The sequence below is a fragment of the Echiichthys vipera genome, assembly GCF_963691815.1.
Source record: "Echiichthys vipera genome assembly, chromosome: 4".
Lineage (NCBI taxonomy): Eukaryota > Metazoa > Chordata > Actinopteri > Perciformes > Trachinidae > Echiichthys > Echiichthys vipera.
This window is the reverse complement of record NC_139829.1, coordinates 19,485,553-19,493,182: the sequence shown is the minus strand read 5'-3', so window position 1 is coordinate 19,493,182 and position 7,630 is coordinate 19,485,553.

Below are 7,630 nucleotides of genomic sequence, written 5' to 3'. Positions count from 1 at the left end.
GTATATAAACGATAAGATTCATCAAATATAAACATATTGTTTTATTTTTCGATTTTTAATTGATTATACATTTAAAAGAGGAAAATGAAGAGCAACGTGATTGGATAAAGATTATAGTTTAGAAACTCAACAGCAATTTTCCTTTCATTCAAGTGATAAACATCGAAGCAGTTTGCATTGCCTTACCACATTAAACCACTGTGGTCGACAGTGCCCTACATCTGCATATGCAACAGAAACATTTAAAATGAGATTTTTTCGGACGATAATGCCACAAAGGCGTCATCTACCGAATGATGGCATGCAACAACAAAAATTCCACGTTTTGAAAGCCTTTATAAGCACAGTGTGTGCCAGTTGGGCATTAACTCACCAGCGAAAAGAGAAAAGTCACACCATGCCTGTCGTTAAAGGTAAGCTGTTTTTAAATAAAAGGTAAATAATATAGTTGGGAAACTTAAAAACTCACTGCTACTGTAGCATCTATTGGTAACAATGCGTTAGAGTTACTTTGATCATTATGTTGCGATTTCAGGAGAACTGACTGATTGATAGATTGATGACTGAAAGGTCTGAAGAAATCTGTTTATTACTGTATATTAGTATATGTATAATTAGTTTTGACTGTGCGTGTGGATTCTGGTATGACATCATCACACTTATTGTTTATAACCTCATGCAGAGCTCCTGCTTTCCTGCGTTGTGATGATGCTCATCTCCTTTCTGGCCTCCCGACCAGTTGAATTAGGGACGCTTCAGAAGAACATAAAAGATATGGGACCATCTCTGAGTAATCTAAAGAAGGCAGAAAAGGATTATGTAAGTAAACACATCATACTTTAAGTTCATAATGTTGTTTAGTGAAAGTGATACATTTTCCAATTTTTAGAATTATTATTTACATGAGATTATTCAGTGAGTATTCAGTGGTAAAAGCCAATTACCGTAAGTCAATTTGCCTCCTTACCAGTGGTGGATAAGTACATCTACTCAAGTACTGTACTTAATTACATGGACAAGGTAGTTGTACATTGTTGCAAGAGTTATTGTCATTTGCAGAGGCACAGGGCAGGTACATTGGGTTTTTTGTGCGTATCTCTCAGAGTCAAACTTTGGCAAAGAAAGACAATTAAAGGAGCAATATAAATATGAAAGTACAAATTATGTGCACACTATATACATTAACTACACACTGAATTATTGCTTCATGAATTATTGCACCAAACACTCCTGAGGAATGTAGTAGTGCAGATGATGTTATTAATGTTGATGAGATTTGACTGATAAAGTGCCCTAACGAGGCAGCAGACCCTGACAGTGTCCAACCACACACCCTGAAAATCTGTGCTGTCCAGTTGTGCTCAGTCCATCGTTAATTTTTTCAACTTAATTTGATAAAAATTCCAGTATTGTGAAAAAACATCTTGACCTGTTCCAACCACACAAAACAATACAATGTGAGGAGTAGTAATCTTACTAACTTTAGACCTGATGATGCACATTAGAAAATGTTTTTGCATACAGGCAGAGTGTGGGAGTAGACGTTGCACAGAACTTACAGCCACACTTTTTTTGATTGTTGTTTGTTTGATTGTTTATTTTTTTTACTTTCTAGTACTTTTAATACAATTCAACTGCACTGTTAATTAACAAATTAATTAAATTAAACAGCACAACACAACTATAGGTCTTAGATTACCCCTTGTCTCCACCAGTGCTCTCCATCATTGACTTTGTCTCTCACTTCTTTTCTAGGTCACGCTTATGTTTCCAGGAGAGCCACCGATGGAGTACAAGTTAAAGACTTTACAGCCCATAGAGGGAATAACTTTTGGAAAGACCACAGAAGAAATCCAGGCATCCATCTGTGCCATCTGTGACTACCTCCACAAGCACCTGCCGGCAATCATCAAGAAACTCACCCATCATGGGAACGGTGTTCTCCACCACACTGCTGTGTTTCTTTCTCAGTTCAATGCAGCTGTAAATGTGTCAAGCAAAGGTCAAAATGAAGCAGGCGTCCCAAAACAATGCCACAGAAATGTCACAACTTCACACAATTACACTATGAAGGAAACTGGCCTCCGGATCATTTACTCTACCAGACAATGGGTGGAGACTTTCACAAACACATCCATTCCCTCTGCATAATAGCTTCAGAAAAAAACTTATGAAAACGCTTATTTATGTATTTATTTCTTTGTTAATGTGTTATTTAAGATTTTCTACATTTATTTATAGTTACCAGTATTCATTTTATTTATATTAAATTATGTCTCCCACATTGTCTGGTGGCGTGCTGCTCTATTCTGACTGGATACTGTACTAGATGATTATCAAAATAAAAATTAGTAGGCAATAATAAAATACTGACATCAAAGCACTTATCTTTTCCATTTCTTTTTAAGGCAATCTTTGATCCTCTTTGATTTAGAACTTAAGGCTTGTTCTTCAGCATCATATATTACAATGCACCTTTGTGGTGTAGACCATCATTAGGCAGGATGCACAAACACACACACATACACACACACACACACACACACACACACACACACACACACACACACACACACACACACACACACACACACACACACACACACACACACACACACACACACACAGGAAAGTGAGCCTGATTTAAATAATCTGATGCAATTGTATAAAGTTTAGCCTTGAGGAGGAGAAAGTACCTTTACTAATAGATTATGGTTTATTACACACTGGAGATCAAATTAGAGAACACGTTTTTTTTATACTTGATTTATTCTGTAATTCAGGTTTTTTTATTGTTCATGATTTAATAATATATCTGTTGTGTCTATACCACTGCTGTACTAGCATATTTTTTCAAATAACCATGGGCACTTCAACAGAAACCTTTATTTTGTGAAAAAAAACTGAGCAGAGAACACTTTCAAATACCTCCCAGTTATTGGTGTTAATCTGGAATCTGGTTAATCTGGTGACAATTAATTATTGGACACACCCTATTTATCTGGCAGCTCTCCTGGTTACTTTGCAAGATGGCCGGTCTAAGGTGACCAAAACCCTGCAACAGCAGGTTGTCCAGATGAAGGCCAAAGGGATGAGCTTTTCAGTTATAGCAAGAGAGTTTGGGTGTACCAAGTCTGTGATTTCAAGAATATTGAAACTTTAAAAGGACACAGATTAATTTAAGTCCCTCAAAAAGGCCGGTCATCCACGTATAACAAGTGCACCAGAAGGATGGAGGACAGGATTAGGCAAAGACTCTCAATGGGGAATTGGTTCAACACTGCAGCTGAAATTGCTCGCCAGTTCATTACTAAACAGGGCAAGGATGGTTACGAAGTTTTTAGGAATTAATAATTTGTAATCATAATCCTTATTAGGTCAGAATGAATCATAAACTTTAGAATTTATACAATAGCATTTGATGAGATGTTTAACCTCTAGAAGCACACAGAGACATGGTGCATCTCTGCAGAAGCATGATTCACTCTTATGATCTAGACAAGACACTACTCTGTTGTCGTGGCCTGGCTAATGTGACTGAATCTCAAGAAGATTTGGTCTGGGAACCACCCATTCATTTTCTTGTATTTGAGGCGTGGTTTATAATTGTGCAGGGCTGTTTATCAGCCGCTGCGAATGTCTATCAAATGCGTATGTACGTAGCTCAGAGCCAATCGTATCAATTATACCAGATGACGTACGTAGAGCGACAGGCTACAGTACAAGCTTTGGTTTGTCCCATAGACGTTGTCATCGTCTCGCCGTCCCTCCCCGTTCTGTGATTGGTGATTGGTATTTATTTATTTAACTTACATTGTGAAATATTCATCGACTTCTGGCGATTACTTCAAAGTTAATTTCTACATATCAGTATCTGATAGCTAAGTAATATTTTGAGGTGAAAATCGGATCCATGGAATCCAGGCAGCTGAGCAGGGCGAAATGAAAACAAACGCGATCCAGCATGGGTATAGCTGGGCTACTGTTGTCCTGTTCTGTGATATTAGTATGAATATGCTATTGCCTTGTTGGTACACCACTGAAAACCCTTTGATATTAGACACTGTAAGCGCACACAGAGGAAACTGCTGTCTTACATACTGCATGATATGATATAACTTAAAAATAACACAGAGAACGTTGTGTGATCCTTTGTATCTTGTTCTGTGAGATAAGTGCAACCAATCGCCGTTGCTGTTTGTATGCTGTTGAGAAATCTTGTGATGATCAGTATGACAGAATGTATTATTTTTATCTTGGCACATCACCCAGCTGAACACTTACTTATTTGTGTTTTCACTTCTCCTTAAAACGAGTACTGCCCTAGACTCAGGGCCTCCCTTACTGATTCAGCCGAGTTGCATGAGGAGAAGGTGGACGATTTTTCTGTAGAAAAATACTTTGAAAGTAAAGTCACGGAGAAAAGCCAATCTTGTCTGTTTCAATCTTTGTTAACAGACTTCTTCCATAACAGGATCTGTCTGGCACAATTTGGACTGAAAGCCCATTCTCCAGTGACCAAACCTCTCATCAGCAGAAAGAATAAAAAGGCTGGACTTGCCTTTGCTGAGAAGCATGTTGTGTGGACAGAGGAGAACTGGTCCAGAGTGCACGTTCAATTTATTTGTGTCTGATGGGAAACATTATGTTCAGCGTAGAACTGGGGAGAGACTGAACCCAAAGTGTGTTAAGAGGTCAGTTCAGTTTGGAGGAGGAAGTGTCATGGTTTGGGGGATGTTTTCTGCAGCAGGAGTCGGGCCTCTTGTACAGCTACAGGGCAGGATGAATGCAAATGTTTATGTGAACCTCCTTCAGCAACATGCAACACCTCCACTGCAATTGTCTCCCGATCAGCTCCAATTTTCATACAAGACAATGCCCCCTGTCACACTGCAAAACCGGTTATGCAGTTCCTTGAAGTGAAGAATATTGAAACAATGAAGTTGCCAGCCCAGAGTCCAGATCTAAACCCCATAGAGCACCTCTGGAAAATCCTTGGCTACAAAGTAATGGCTCAGAAACCCACTACAGTTACTGAATTGTGGAAGAGACTGCAAAAAGACTGGAAGAGATCAAACCAGAGCAGAGTGAGAAACTAGATTTGCTGAAGTCATTCAAACCAAGGGCCTCTACACTTCCTGTTCATTTTTTAATCCTTTAGCCCTAAGAAAACATTGTTGAAATCTTCTCTTCTGACACAATGGTTACTGGTCTCTAATTTTGCTCACTGTTTTTTTTCACAAAATAAAGGTTTTTGTTGAAGTGCCTTGGTTATTTAAAAAAACAGGTAGTACAGCAGTGGTAAAGCCACTCTGGATATTTTATCAAATTCTGAACAATAAAAAATAACAGTATTTCAGAATAAATCAAGTATTTTATAATTTGTTCTCTAATTTTGATCTCCACTGTAGATCCACTTGATCATTTTCTTGCCTACGTTATTATAATGCTTGAAACACTTGAAAGAAATACACACTTGGTGGCATCATGGCGGTCTTTATTCTTTCTTTTATCTGAGTTATCAATGATGTTCAGGCTGAAAGAACTGACATGTCACAGCAGCGCATTGATGAATTTCAAGTGTTGTAATCATGATTAACTAAGCATCACTTTCTCCATTACAGCTATAATTTTCCTAACTAGTTTTAATAGTTGAAATCCAACATTATGATCTTATTTGCATTTGTAATTTTTCAAAATACATGCCTGAAGGGTTTGCAAGGCACAGTAGTCTTAATTTTATTTTATTTGTTTTTATTTTTTTATTTCCTGTTCTTACATTAACTCATGCATACTATTAATTCTGACAATTTCTGATTTATTAATTAATTTTCGTGGAATAAGTCATGCATGAGTTCACATCTTCATTCATGACGTGTTATCAGGTAAGGTCAATGTAATTAACAGTGTTATTTGGGTTAAAGATTTAATCTTGGTTGACTGTAGGCAAATTACGGGATGTGTAGGTTTTTCTAAGTCAGAGATTCCTAAGAGGGAACCCCCCGACCCCAGAAAATAAATCCTGGCTTGTATGACTTTTTCTGTGACAGCTGTACTAGAAACACGCAGGGGAAAATATTAAGATGTTGATCCTTATCTTAGGGATCCCAATAAAAAGGGCTCATCGGTAGAAAAATGGATCAGAGAGTGTCACATCACACCACATCTGTTACCCTACTATTGATGAAAGCCTCCTGTTGCCATGGATTGTCGTGCTGGTAAGCTTCTTAAAGTGCAATTCAGTGTTTATTTTTTAACCAGGCAGTCCTACAACTTGAACTTCTGCGGGCAAAGTTATGCAACACTGAAACTCTCTAGTATTGAGATCTGTGTGTGTGTGTGTGTGTGTGTGTGTGTGTGTGTGTGTGTGTGTGTGTGTGTGTGTGTGTTCAAATGTAATCAATCTCTACTGTGTACTTTTTCATGTCACTGCTGCAGTCATCATCTTCCTGTGCCTGCTCATTGCACAAGCGAACTGTGGACCTGTCAAACATGTAACAAAAACCAGGGCCTTGAAATCATCCATCCAACCGATATGGAAGGAGATACGCAAGGACATACAGAAGGAGATACGGACAGCTCTGGAAATCCTCGTAAGCTGTTTTGGTTCTTAATTAAATGCATTTAGCTCACATGCAGGAGACAGAGTAAGATGGAGGAAAATGCCCACCCCCCCAGGATCAATAGATAGCCCCACATCTACTCTCATCACAAGAATTGCACAACTATGCTCTTGTGAATTAGGGCATCATTCAATTAGTTTTGAAGGGGAAGATTTTTTCTTCTCCTCTGAAGTTAAAATGTAAAAGTTAGGCCCCTCAGAGGTCAAAGAGCTTTTTGAGTCATAAAGTACAAATGTGCCTTTACAGTGGTGTATTGTTGTTAGTTTGCAAAAATCAGCCAGTTTATTTCTGCCAACAGTGTGTTGCTTTAGGCCATGCAACATCATGCATACACATGCTAAACTCATATCCAAATAGGTTTTATTATTTTTATATGTCCCACAGTAACAATTAACATTCAGTAAATAAGGCAAACGTAAACCCACTGACGTTACTCTTTAGGCATTGAGCTCTGCTATAATCACAGTGAGAGAAACCCTTGAGTAAATTCAGTGTAGAGTTACTCTACACTCCTTGGTATAAAATATAACTTATTGATGTGGACACCCACTGACCAAGTCCGTCTCCTGTAGGCTGAACCCGGACTTCTTCAGAACTTCTCCTGCACCTTCCTGAACACCACGGAGCTGGTGGGGCCGGACCAGCACAACTTCACCATCCACCACCTCTCATCCTTCCGCTGCTACATGCTGGAAATATCTCAGCTGACCCCGGAGGTGTCGCCTCAGCTGCTAACGATCAGCCAGATCGCTCAGGATGTGGAAGGGCCGACGAGCGACCCCACAGCCCGTCGGGAGTGCAGCCTCCCTTCCTTTGAGCAGCACACGGGCAGTTATGAGTATGTCAGATGTCTGCTGGAGCTTCTGGACCAGAGGCTCAGCAAAGCGAAGTTTTGATTTCACTGCTTAGCGCGAATATTTATTTATTTATTTATTTAACTTAAATTGTGAAGTGTTCATCAGGTTGTGGAAGTTGCTTTAAAGTTAATTTCTTCATATCAGTATCTG